The sequence below is a fragment of the Sarcophilus harrisii genome, chromosome 3 (assembly GCF_902635505.1).
Source record: "Sarcophilus harrisii chromosome 3, mSarHar1.11, whole genome shotgun sequence".
NCBI classification, from domain to species: domain Eukaryota; kingdom Metazoa; phylum Chordata; class Mammalia; order Dasyuromorphia; family Dasyuridae; genus Sarcophilus; species Sarcophilus harrisii.
Window position 1 is genome coordinate 440,324,221 of NC_045428.1, and position 14,592 is coordinate 440,338,812.

Below are 14,592 nucleotides of genomic sequence, written 5' to 3' on the forward strand. Positions count from 1 at the left end.
GCAAAGCATTATATATATATACATATATATATATATACACACACACACAAACATATGTAATTTTATATTCAAACAACCCTGTGAGGTAGATGCTATTATCAAGCTAGCCAAATCAAGAAGCACTTAAATATCCACTTTATGTCAGGCTATGTTCTAAATACTATCCACACAAAGAGGGGTAAAAACAGTTTCTCAAGGAACTCACAGTATAATAATAGAAACAATATGCAAGTAACTATGTTCATATAAGATATGAACATATAGACATGTATACAGACATACATGATAAATTGGTGATAATCTCAGAGAGAAGGCACTAGAATTAAAAATGAAGCTAATCGCTAAAAGGTGGGATTTTTATCTGGAACTTGAAGGAAGCCAGGAAGAAAGATGAGGCAGAAATAGAGAGAAGGAGACCTTCAGAGGAAATCAGTCATTCCTTTTTTGATATAACCTTACATAATTCTAGCAATTAAAGATTGTACCAGTTTTTAAGTCATCTATCTCATACTTAAAATCTAACAATCTTATGAAAAATTTGAGATATATTGACTATTCACATGCTTTGTGAGTATTAGAATTGGAATTACTTCTGATTTAATAGAAATGGCACTACTGGATGTATTGAACAATGAACTAAATTCACCATGTACTGACACATTTATTATAATCAAAACTGAATTCTTGTTTTTAAAACTGATATTTAAATGTTTTTAAAAGCCATGGCTCCCCATTGCCTACTGAATAAAATATTAATGCTAATTCTGGGCATGCAATGCCTTGTTCAGTATTATTAATCTACCTTTTCAGTCAGTCTTAAATTGTTTCCCTTCATGTACTTTCTGTTCTTATCAAACTAGACTTAATCCATTTCCTCCTCTTACTTCCATATTCACAATTTGGAGCCTAACATAGAAGGTCCCATTTACATGAACTTTAGGCCACTTCTTCCTTGAAGCCCTCTCTGACACCCCCAGCTGACACTGATCATAATCTGTTCAGATTTTTTCATAGGACTTTATCTAGAATTCCATTTGCATTTACTGCATTCAATCTCATTTTTGTGTCTTCTTATTCCTTTAGAGTGTAAGTTCCCTGAGGACTCCCTCAGTATCTAGTAATAGTGCTTTGCACATACTTAATAACTGCATCTTGAATTGAATACACGATATGAACAGTTGTGTTTTTTTTTAATTTGAAGTGAAAGTCAACCATAACTAAATATTATGAGGATGTGTTAAAGAAATTGTGAATGCAGCAGAGAGAATGCTTGATTTGAGTCATGAATACTTCTCTTCCTGAGTTCAAATCCAGCCTCAGACACTTACTGAGTATAGGCAAGTTAAGTGACTGTTTGCCTCAGTTACTGGTCTGTAAAATAAGTTGGAGAAGGAAATGACAAACTATCCCAGTATCTTTGACCAAAAAAACTCAAATGAGGCTAGAGAAGAAAAGACTGAGGGCTTTGAGGAGAGAAAACTAGGAGATGATTTAATAAGCACTTAGCATTTAGATATGATGGTTATCTTCAAATATTTTCTGGCCATTATGTAGACAGAAATTAGCCTTGAGGAAGGAAGAGGTAGGAGGTAAAGAAAGAAGTTGACAAGAGGCAGATTTAGATGTGTTCTAATTGCTGGAAAGGTCAATCCAAAGGTCAATGGAATAGCTCAAGTCCTAATGGATTTCCCCTCACTGGATGTCTTCAAGCCAAGTTGGAATGACCACTTTTTAATTGTGAAGGTGAATTCCTGTTAAAATTTGGGGAGGACTAGATAGTCTCCAAGATCAATTAATCAATTAATAGGTGTTTATTAAATCTGTACTATGTGCCAGTAGCTTTTTAAGAGGTAGGGATTTAAATGAAAGAATGAAATAATCCCTCCTCTCAAGGAACATCCTAATGGGAGAATACAAGAAGGAAGGAAAAAAAAATATTATATGCTATATATATATATATATATATATATATGTATATATATAAGCACTTTGCAACTATTTTTTGTTTTTATTTTTCATAATACCTTTTTATTTTTCAAAATACATGCAAAGATAGTTTGTGTTCCATATTTTTCTCCTTCCCTTCTTTTCCTCCTCCCCCAGTCAGCAAGTAATCCAATATAGGTTAACCATGTGCAATTCTTCTAAATATATTTCTATTTTTATCATGCTGCACAAGAAAAATCAGATCAAAAAGGAAAAAAAATTAGAGAAAAAAAACAAGTAAACAAACAACAATAAAGGTGAAAAATACCATGTTGTGATCCACACTTAGTCCCCACAGTTCTCCCTCTGGATGCAGGTGGATTTCTCCATCACAAGTCTGTTGGAACTGGCCTGGATCACCTCATTGTTGAAAAGAGTCAACACTTTGCTATTATCTCATTTGATCCTCACAACAATGCTGGGAGTTAGATGTTTTTTACTATTATTATTATTATTATTTTTAGTTAAGGAAACTGAGGCAGGCAGAGGCTAAGGGACTGACTCAGGGTTATAGGGTTAGGATGTATCTGAGACATAATTTGAACTCAGATCTTCTTGATTCCAGGTCTAACATTCTGTATTTGTAGCTGTTTTTAGAAGAAGGACATATATGAATATATGCAGAATAAATAAAAGGAGAATAAATACAAAATAGATAAATGAAAGGTAGTCAGAGGAAACTGATATTAGTTACTGTAGGGGGGAAAAGATTAGGAAAGATTTCTCAGAGAAGGTGGTACTTGAAAATTGAGTCTTGAAGGAAGAGAAGGATTCTATAAGGCAGAGGTGAGAAGCAAATGCATTCTAGGAATGGCGGGAGAGCCAGTACAAAGGGATGGAAACCAGAGATAGGATGCCACACAAGTGCTTAAGTGAGGAGACTGATTTGAATGAGTCAAAGAGGGCAGAAGGAATTAATGCACAATGAGATTGAAAAGATTGGTTGGAGCCAGATTGTGAAGAATTTTAAAAGCTTATTCTATAGGTAATAGGGGCTACGGAAGTTTATTAAAGTAAAGAAGTGACATGCTCAGATCTGTGATTTCCTTAAGGAAAATTACTTTGACAGTCTATAGGACAGACTGGAGTGGGAAGAGGAGACTCCTTGGGAAATCATTGCAGTAATGTGGGCAACACAGTGGGTGCTTGTACTAAGATCCCTGCATAGGTAGAAAGAAGTCAAATATGATAAATCTAATACAAATGGCAACTGGTTAGATAAGTGAGGGAGGCAGAGGAGTAAGTGATAATATGTACAAAAATTACATAGGAACCTGGAAGAATAGAGGTATCTTCAGCAGAAACAGGGAAGTCTTGAAGAGGGAAAGGTTTGAGGAGGAAGAGTATTACGTTCTGTTTTGGGCATGGTGAGTTTGAGATATCTCTACATCTAGTCTTACATGTCTAAAACTCAGTTGATGATGTGAGTCTGTAACTCAAGAGGGAGACTGGAGTTAGATATATAGACCTGGGACTCATCTGCTAAGAGCTGACCAGGCACTGGGATCTTTTCTTGAACTGAACTGCCAAGGATTCAAATTCTACTGCAGAGAGCACAACAGATAATGTGGCTGGCCACATTTTTGAATGCCCAATATACACTTGGCAAAAATATGATTTTGTGGAGAACTCACATATCACAAGATGGTCAGAAAAGGCAATACAAGGACACTCTCAAAGTCTCTTTTAAGAACTTTAGAATTGATTGTGGAAGACATGGAAGACATGTCTTGGGACATGGAAGACACTAGCACAGGATGGACCAACATGGCATGCCCTCATCCAAGAAGGTGCAGTATTCTATAAGCAAAGCAGAATTGAAGAATGCTCAAATTTAGAAAATCCACCCCAAATAGTCACATGGTTTATTTGTATCTAACCTGTGGTAGAGCATTCTGAGCTTGTATTTTTTTTTAAATTTTTTTATTTAATAGCCTTTTATTTACAGGATTTATACATGGGTAACTTTACAGCATTAACAATTGCCAAACCTCTTGTTCCAATTTTTCACCTCACCCCCCCCACCCCCTCCCCTAAATGGCAGGATGACCAGTAGATGTTAAATATATTAAAATATTAACTTAGATACACAATAAGTATACATGACCAAAACATTATTTTGCTGTACAAAAAGAATCAGACTCTGAATTATTGTACAATTAGCTTGTGAAGGAAATCAAAAATGCATGTGTGCATAAATATAGGGATTGGGAATTTAATGTAATGGTTTTTAGTCCTCTCCCAGAGTTATTTTTCTGGGCATAGCTAGCTCAGTTCATTGCTGCTCCATTAGAAATGATTTGGTTGATCTCGTTGCTGAGGATGGCCTGATCCATCAGAACTGGTCATCATCTAGTATTGTTGTTGAAGTATATAATGATCTCTTGGTCCTGCTCATTTCACTCAGCATCAGTTCGTGTAAGTCTCTCCAGGCCTTTCTGAAATCATCCTGTTGGTCATTTCTTACAGAACAGTAATATTCTGAGCTTGTATTGATCTGATCAGCCACAATTAGACACACTGTAACTCAACTCTAACATAGTGAAGTCATTTTGGTCTTCTTCGAAAATTAAGGACAACAACCAATTAATTAAAGCCACACAACTGATGGGGTCACCCAAAGAGAGACTAGAAAGAGAGATAAGTGAAGAACATACAGGACTGAACCTAGCACATTTTCAGTGAGGGGATATGAGGTCAAAGATTAGCCAGCAAGAAAGATTGAGAAGGAGTGGGCAGGGGATAGCTCAGATGGAGTTAGGAGGTTCTGAGTTCAAATCTGATTTCAGACACTTAACAGTTACTAGCTGTGTGACCCCAGTTGCCTGAAGAAAAAAGAAAGAAAGAAAGAAAGAACAGATAAGGTAAGAGGAAAACCAGATCATAATAATATCACAAAACCCAGAGAGATTATTTGGAGGAAAATTCAAAGATTCTAGTATCATTTTATCTTTTATTATTTTGTTCATTGTGTATGTCAGGGAGGAGAGAAGGGGTGGGAGGTAGCAAAGTATGAAGGAATTAGGTGTATGATTTAGGAAAATCACAGAATTTAAAGCTAGAAGAGCATTTCATTTGACAGAGATGAACACTGAGGACTCATGAGATTAAATAATATATCAGATCATATGGGTAATGAATGAACAACAAGTTCAGATCTGAACCCAGTATCACTCATTTCAAATCCATTAAAATTTCCACTACAACACTCTGTCTTTATCTATGTAGGCTATTTCTGGTGTGGAAATCCCTTCTTTTAACTGGAGAAATGCCTGGTAGCTCTAAGATGTTAAAGGACTTGCCCCAGGTCCCATAGTCTATGTGAAAGGGAGGACCTAAATCTAGTTCTTCCTGTCTCAAATGCCTCTGGTCTTCTGTCCACATTGCCAACTGGTCTCTGGGGCCTGAAGATAATTTTAAAAGTACCAGCAAAATTAAAATAAAAATGCCTAACAGATCCTCAGTAGTATGAGAGAAACATACATAAATAATTCAACAATTATTCTTGCTAAATGGTTGTTCTTCCAGATCAGATGGCGGTAATCCTATTTTATCCGGTTTTCAGAAAGTTTTCAGGGACTGTGGTACGTCTGCACATTTCAGATGGTACTTGTCATCTTCAAACCAGACATTAGTGTGTTAGAGAGCAGATTTCCTTACTGTTCATTCATTTTTCCCCTCTCCTTTAAAAATAAGCTGGTTATTGCAAATTTACATTTTGTTTACCAGGAAGACTTCTTTTAAGTTAAAATGTTTTCAGTGCCAAATGAAACTTCAAACCCAAACAAATGTGTTAATTTACATTTCTTTTGATTTTGTCTTGCAGTTCTCAAACCTCATCTGAATAAAACTGGTTATAAAAATTCAAAAAAATCTTTCTAGTTTCTTTTGAGTTTTTCAATTTTCTCCCTCATTTCTTATTCCTGTAATGAAGTTATGCTCTAAGTTCCAGGAAAGTAATTTACTCCTACATTCTCTATTTTCAAATTCAGTTCTTTGATCTAACCCTTGACTTTATGGGATTTGTGTGTATTTTTTCAAACACATATCCACACATACATATATACACATACATATACATACACACACTCCAATTTCTTACTGAAGCTTTTTGTTTACTTGTTTGGATAGGACATTCCTCCTACCTAAGCAGAGAGGCAATAACAGTTTTACAATTTGCTGTCTTAGGGAGTTGTCTGCAGACACAGAAATTGAATGATTTGCCCAAGGAATGTGACTTCACATTCCTTGTAAATGTGTCACAGATAGAATTTGAACCCAACTCTCTACCCACTGCATCAAACTGCCTCTCTTACTAAAGTATGACTATGTTGGTTTTGATCTCTGTTGATTATATATTTGCTTACTGGAGATGCAGAGCTAAAAATTGGTGCTGCTTGCCATTAAAAAGTCATTAGAAGATCTCAGAGATAAAAGAACTCATATACCATTTTGTGCAACTCACAACTGAACAAAAATTCCCTCGGCAATATAACTGCCAAGGGACTGGACTACATCCACTTGAGAATGTTCAGCAAAAGAGAAACTATTACCTGCCAAGGAAGCACATTATACTTTGACATAATTTTAATTTGTTGGGAGATTTTTTTTCCCTTATAATAAGGCAAAATCTCTAATATTGACCCAATGCTCCTAATTCCATCCTCCTGGATTTAAGCAAAACAAGCCTGATCTCTCTTTTCCACTTGAAGCCAGCTTACCATGTTCTCCCCAGTCTTCTCTTCTCCAGGCTAAATATTCTCATTTTTTTTTGTCATAGTCTCCAATCATCTTACCACCCTAGATATCCTCTTTATTCTCTGTCATTATCAATATCCTTCCAAAACTGTGACATTTCTGGAATTTTTCACTGCTTGTCTCCCAAATCTGCAAAGTTCTTCTCCTCTTCTCCACTTCCTAGCTAAGTTCCACTTTTTTTGAGAAGGTTTTCCCAATCCCCTTTAATGCTATTACCTCCCCTCTGATGATTCCTTCCAATTTATCCTATCTTTATCTTATTTGTATACAGTTGATTGCATGCTGTTTCCCTTCACTAGACAGTGAGTGAACTCTTTGAGAACAGGGACTGATTTTAATTTACTCTGATTCCCTGGAACTTAACACATTACCTGGCGTCTAGCACATAATTAATAAGTGTTATCTGACTCAGTCAATCCCAAACTGAACATAATACTCCAGATGTAGTCTGACCAGTTGTGTCAGCTTTGTCTGTCCAACAAGATTATAAAGCCCTCAGAGGCAGGGACCACCACTTATATTTTTGTTTTTCATTTGTATCCAACTATTCCTGACCAAATTTGGAGTTTTCTTGGAGTTCTTTGCCATTTCCTTCTCCAACTCATCTTATAGATGAGGAAACTGAGGCAAATAGGGTTAAGTGACTTGTCCATGCTCACACAGCTAATAAGTGTCTGAGGCTGAATTTGAACTCAGTTCTTCCTCCTGTGAGATCCAGTATTCTATCCACAAAGCCACCTAGCTGCCTAAGGAAACAAAGGTTACCTCAATTTCCTCACAGTTGAGACAAAGCAGGACTGCAGAGCCAAAGGGCACTAGATAACTTCTAAAGTTCATTCCAATTCTAAATATATGATTCCCCCAAAACTCAATAAATATTTGTTGCTTGATTTTGTGAAGTGATTTAGATTTAGATTATAAAATTTAAGACCTCTGAACATTTCCCCATCCATCCATCGGCCCATTACTTTTCCATTTTTATCTCCAGCATTTTGCATTGTGCTTTGCCCATAGTAAGTGCTTAGTAAAGGTTTTATTCCTATCCTTACACAATTTGTTTTCTTTCCTTTCACCTACCACATAGGATGAAAAAATTTAAAAAACAACTTAGTTTCTCTAAAGATCAAACTTTTAAAAAATTCTGAGTAGCCTCAACAAGGCCTAATGCTTGAAGTTAACCGATATTTTATGAAATGGAGACCATATATATGACCATGATATTTGTATCTGCTGCTGATATACCCTTCTTGTTATGTAGACTCAATAAGGTCAGGATATCTCCATATCTGGTATCAAATGGTCAATGTCTATTGGACTTTGGGAGGGCAAGGACCAAAGCATATGATCTTCTCCTGAAGGTAGATATTCTCAGAAAGGTCCAATCTATCACTATTGATCACTATTGATCTTGTAATTCTTGGCTTTATTGATATCACTTCTTTCTTCTTCTAAAGAAGAGGATCTAGAAGGCCCCTTCAGAGCAACAATCTTGTCAAGGAAAAGCTTGAACATTAACAGTTTTTGATTCCTCTCCAGGCTTTTGGAATTTCTTGAAAAGTGGAAATTCATATGGAAAAACACACTTCAAACAATAGTGGTGACCATTTCCCTCTACCTATTATGGAACTTGCATCTTCATCTCTAAACACGAGCCTGGAGTACATGGTGTTATTTGGTACCCTTATGAGAATGCTCTGGAAAGAACAATACATACCTGCTACTTGTATGTAACGTTTCAAGATTCTATGATATTTAATCATTGTGTGCTACTAGGTTGGAATTGTTAGTCGGTCTTTATGAGTTGGTTTGATTGAAAAATTGAACGCCACCATGTGGCCAATATAAGCTTAGCAGAAAGCAGAGAGTCCATCACCACAACAACCAAACGACCCATCAGATAGTGACAGATAGCCCATATATCTCTGCTTTTCAGGACTACCCTAGTTTTTCATGAGTCTCCCCTTTTAAATTCCATAATTACGACATGAACCTAAGCACTATGCAATTTCTGAGTGGATAACAGTATTTCTGAGTGGATGAAATAGAAGGAATGAGAGCCTTAGGTCAACCATGTCTTTTCTTCCATTTGTGTGACCTTCCTGTACCTCATTTTTCTTATCTGTACAAAGAAGGAAGTGGGAGCATTCTATGACTCTGGAAACTAATAGCAATGATAATATGACCCTTTTTTCCTCTGATTCAATACAACACAAACTGTGGACTAGATAAAGGATATTTTAAGTGGCCAGGAAGTGTAAAGCAGAATAACTTGTTTCTGAAACTCCAAATTTGAGAATGTAAATCATAGTTTTCAAGTTTAAAGAGACCCCACAATCATGTAGTTCCTCCTCCCCCTCCCCATCAAAAGCAAGAATTCATAGGACCATAGCTCTATAGATGAAAGGGATCTCAGAGACCATTTAGTCCACAACCATCCCCCATTTTACAGATAAGCAGAATAAGTAGCTTGCCTGAAGTTACACAGTTCCTGTCATTTCCAGGATCAAAAATAAAACTGCCTGGTGTTTAAAGCACTTTGTTATCACTCTCTCCTCTCCTTTTCAGTCTTTTTACACCTTCCTCTCCCCCATCCTCCATATGTTTTATGATCCAGTGACTCTGGTCTCTTGGTTATACATCAGAAGTAAGATCTGACTCTAGGTCCTTTGACTCCAGTCAGTACTTGTCTAACATTTGAATAAAAAGCCCTAATAAGAGAGAGCTCTTGATCTCCTGAAATAACCTTTTCAATTTTAGATATCCTTTAATAGTAATACATTTTTTTCTCTTTTCTTTTGTTCTAAAGATGCCTCCCTACATCTTCTCTCCATTGATTATATGCCCTCTGAACTCAAATATAATAGGTATAATTCCTCTTTCACTTAACAGACCTCCAACTATTTATCCTTATTAAACCTTCTCTCCTCTAAATATGTCCAGGAACTTCAACTAGTCCTCATTTAGCATGGTGGATATTTGGAGATGCAGAGACTGGAGAACTCAAGATTTTTCATCAAATTCATTGCCACTCTCCTAATATTCTCCAGAATGTCATTATATATTCTGTAGCTTCTGAAAATTTGATGACCAGAAGTGTATATAATACTCTCAAAGTGTTCTCACCATAGCAGACAATAACAAAACTACTCAAGACAATCAAGGCTTGTCTGGATGGATAACGTTTTTTGGTTGCCATTTCTTTCTTTTCCCTTTTTGCAAAATGAATGTCCTTTTTTCACCCATGCCGTAGGTGCCAAATTGTAAAGAAGAAAACAAACTTCTCCTATGTACTAAGCTCTTTACTTGTATTATCTCATTTGATGCTCACAAGTATCATGAGAGATGCTATTATTATAATGTCCATTTTATGGTTCAGGAAACAGGCAGATGGGGGTTAAGTAAATTGCCCAGGATCACACACTAAGTATGAGGTTAATTTTGACCTTGGATCTTCCTAACTCCAAACCCAGATATTTAGCCACTAAGTCATTGACCAGTGGGTCTGACTCCATTTCTGATCAAAAGAGAAGCTTTGATCTGCTTCATTTCTGACCTGGACTTGTTTGTCCATCCTTAAAAAACCTCCTTCTCCTGGAAACTTTACCCTAATGATGTCACTTAGTGTGAACACCAGATTGGCTTTATTCTACTTTACTTCAGAAATCCTGATCTCAAGTAATCTTGAGACCATTTTGGGATTTCACAGTGTTGGCTTGTATCAAGTTTCCACTCACTAAAAACCCCAAATCTTTTAAAGATGAATTGTAATCAAATAGTGATTGATTCATTATGCAACCTGATGGAGATACAGTTTTATAGCTATAGAGTTAGATAATAGAGCATATGTTCATAATAGAAAAACAGAATGGTAAATCCAGTTAATAAACATTTATTAACCACCTACCATATGGTAGGCAATAAGGATCCAAATTAAAACAAAAGGGAATTGCTTCTTTCAAGGAGCTCATAATATAACAGAGGAGATAAGATAGAAACAACTGTGGCCAAACAAAATACAAACTGCATGAATCAGGGAATCCACAGAGGGAAGGCACTAGAATAAAGGGGAAGACTTTCTGGAGAGGGTGGAATTTTAGCTGAAACTTAAAGGAAGTCAGGAAAGCCAGGCTGCAGGGATGAGGAGGAAGAGCATTCTAGGCTTAGTGGGCTGCCGAGAAAACTTCACTGGCTCTGAAGTACGAGTTTATTGTGTGAAGAACAGCAACGAGGCCAGTTACTGGTTCACAGAGTACATGGGGAAAAGGGAAGAGTAGGTGTAAAAAGACTGAAGAGGAAAGGAGAGAGTAAACTGCTTTTAATATCAACCAGAGGCTCTTAGATTTGATCCTGGAGACAATAGGAAGTCACTAGAGTTTATTCTAGTAAAAGGTGACATGATCAGACATGCATCATTTTTTTTACATTTCTTTTTTAGAAATAGTAGTATTTTATTTTTCCAGTTACATGTAAAGGTAATTTTCAACATTCATTGTTGTAAGATTTTGAGTTCCATTTTATTCTCCCCCTCTCCCTCACCTTCTCCCTCCCAAAGATAACCTGGCAGCAATCTGATATAGGTTATATACATGTACAATCTTTATAAACATATTTCCATATTAGTCATTTTGCTAAAGAAAAATCAGAAAAAGGAAAAATCATGAGAAAGAAAAAGCTTACAAACAACAACAACAAAAAATTAAAATAGTATGCTTTGATCTGTATTCAGTCCTCTCTGGATACAGATGGCATTTTCCATCCCATATCTATTGGAATTGTATTGGATCACTATATTGCCGATAAGAGACAAATCTATCATAGTCAATCATAGGAAGGTCCCTTTGACAGCTGAGTACCAGGTAAACTGGAGTGGGAAGAGACTTAGGGCAAAAAAACTCTCCAGCAGGTTATTAGAATAATCCATACTTGAGGTAATAAGGGCTTGCAGCAGGATAGTGGTAGTGTCAGAGTGGAGAAAGGGCTATATTCAAGAGATGTTAGCAAAGGAAAAATCAACAGGCCTTCACAATAGATTTTATATGGGGAGTGATAGGGAGAGAGGGAGAGTGGATGTCTAGGCTGCAAACCTGGGTGAATAGGAACATGGTATAGTCAACAATAGGAAAATTAGGAAGAGGGGTAGATGGGGTCCAGCTTGGGGTGATGGTAAAGATAATGAGCTTGATTTTGGACATATTGTGTTTAATCTTTCTAAGGGATTTTCCAGTTTAAGATGTATAATGGGTGGTAGGAGATGCAGAGATGAGATCAGAAGGAGAGGGTAAGGCTGGCCAAGTAAATCTGAAAGTGATCTGCATAGTGATGATAATTGAAATTGAAAGATAATGAGATAAAATAGTATAAAGAGAAAAGAGAAGATGGCCCAGGACAAAGCCCTGAGGAAAAACCCAAGATTATCAGGAGAGAGGTGGATGTAGATGTTGCAGAGGAGACAGAGAAGGAGCTGTCAGAGAAGGAGGAGAAAAGCCAGGAGGGAATAGTGTCACAAAGCCTCAAAGATGAGATTATCAAAGAGATGAGGGTGATGGACTGTGTCAGAGACTACAGAGAGATGAAGGATGAGAACTGAGAAAAGGCCATTAGATTTGTTATTTAAGAGATCAATGTTAATTTTGGAGAAGGCAGTTTTGGTTGAATAATAAAGTTGGGAACCTGACTACAGACTTCAGAAGAGTGATAGAAAAAGGATTCTAGAAGCAATTCCTTCTCAAGGAATCTAGCCATCAAAGGTAGGAGAAAGATGGAATTCTAGCAGGATGGATGGTCAGGATTTTTTTTTTCACAATGGGGAAGAGATAGGCATTTTTGTAGGGATGAGAGAAGTAAACAGATATTAAAAATAAGTCAGAGAACAGGGATGACAGAGGAGACAAGTGAATAAAAAGTCAGCTTCAGGATTAGGAAATCCTGGGTTCAAGTCCTGCCTATTTAAATTGTATGACCCTGGGCAAAATCACCCAATATCTCAGTGTTTTAGGTAACTTTCTAAGAATAAAAATTTCAGAGCAGATGCATATCTGTAGAGGCAGTTTTCTCATCTGAGAATTTGTAGTACTAACAAAATTCCTGTCTCAGAAAGAAGTTCAGCTATTTTTCAACTTTAGAGTAAATTTTTGCTCTTTACAACATAACTATTTTTAGAGTTTTAGTACATGTTGCCTTTATAATTTGATGAGGAAAAAAAAACTTTTTCTTTTACTTTCAAAAAGACTTGAAGGGTTATGAAATTGAAAGAAATACAATTTAAATCTAAGTGATGACTTGTTACATTAATGTGTTTTTTTCCCACCCATTTCTTAATAAAGTAAGAAAAACTTCTAGCAGTATGTTGTCAGATCTCTCTGTTATCAAAGGAAGTCAATTAATATTGTTTTCCTATTTTCTTCTTCTAGGTTAATGATTATCCTGGTTCATAATTCCGGCAGACAACTTCAGGCATCTTGCCAAAACAAATTATATAAATAACTCATTGGCATGTTGAATGCCAGCTTGTCTCTCAATGACTTTCATGGATAAAGGAGTTTAATTTTGTAAGATGGTGATACTTTGTAATACTTTAAAAAAATTCTGATTTCAAACACAGAATCATCTCATTCCTGTAACATGCGACTAGGCAGGGGGGAGGGGAGGGACAACCAAAAACAATAACAATAACAGGAATAGAAAAGAGAGCCATTGAAGAAACAATTAAGGTGTTACAATATTTAGTTTGCAGAGCTAAGTATCATAGACTCTCTAATAATTGGCTTCCACTCTTTAAAGGGTTATTTTGTGAAGAACACTAGACAGTTGCTGTCCAGCTCCACAGAGAACAGATCTGGAGGAAATGGGTTTAAATTGTAGCCAGAGAGACTTAAACTCAACATGAGGAAGAATTTCTGAATGGTGTGGATGACTAAGCATTACTACAGGTTACTGAGAGGGGTCATGAAATCCCCATCCCCAGAGTCCTTAAAAACCAGTCCAGGTAATCTCCAATTCTGGGTAGTTTAAATGTATTAATGCCTGGAGGCAGAGATCTGGACTAGTTGACCCTGAAGATTCCTTTCTAATACTCTTTCAATCTTCTTATCCATAGACAAACAAAATAAACATTTTAATATTCTTGAATAGATACTGAGAATAGATTTAATGTTGGTTCTGTATATATTGGCCAAGCTTCCTAAAGGATTTTGGTTGTTTTTTTTTTTTTAAACTGAATAGCATTGTTACTTTTTTTTCTTTTTACTTTGTCAGGACTTGTGATTTCTTGTTATTGGGAAACTTTTAATAAGGAATCTCCCTTTGCCAATATAGGTGAGCATCTGCTCTAGAAATTAAATCGCAGAGAGTTGCCTGGGATACTGAAAGGTTAAGGGTCACACAATCAGTATGTATCAAGTACTTAAATCCAGGTTGTATAAATTACAAAGTTTTCTATCCACCCTATAACATTGCCTCTCTTATTGTCAATTATTATGTAACAGATACACCAATACTCTAATGGATTCATACCATATTCATATTCACATCAATGTGGATATTCTCCCCACAATGCAAACCATAACTCATCCATTTCTGAACAAGTCTCATCCACAATTTCTCATAATTCACCTAAGGGAATTTATTCAATGGATTTTCAAGGGTCTTTCTCCTTGACTGCTTACGGATACCATTGGAATATTTTGGGGGTCTACCAGGTCTTTGTTTCAGGGGGACCTCACAACTTCCCAAAGATATCCCAGCCCACCCTTTTTTCCACCACATAAATGATTCCAAACCATTCCAGCCAATACCAGTATGTGTGCTCATATAAGATATATATTCCAAATGGTTTATCTTAATGAGTAG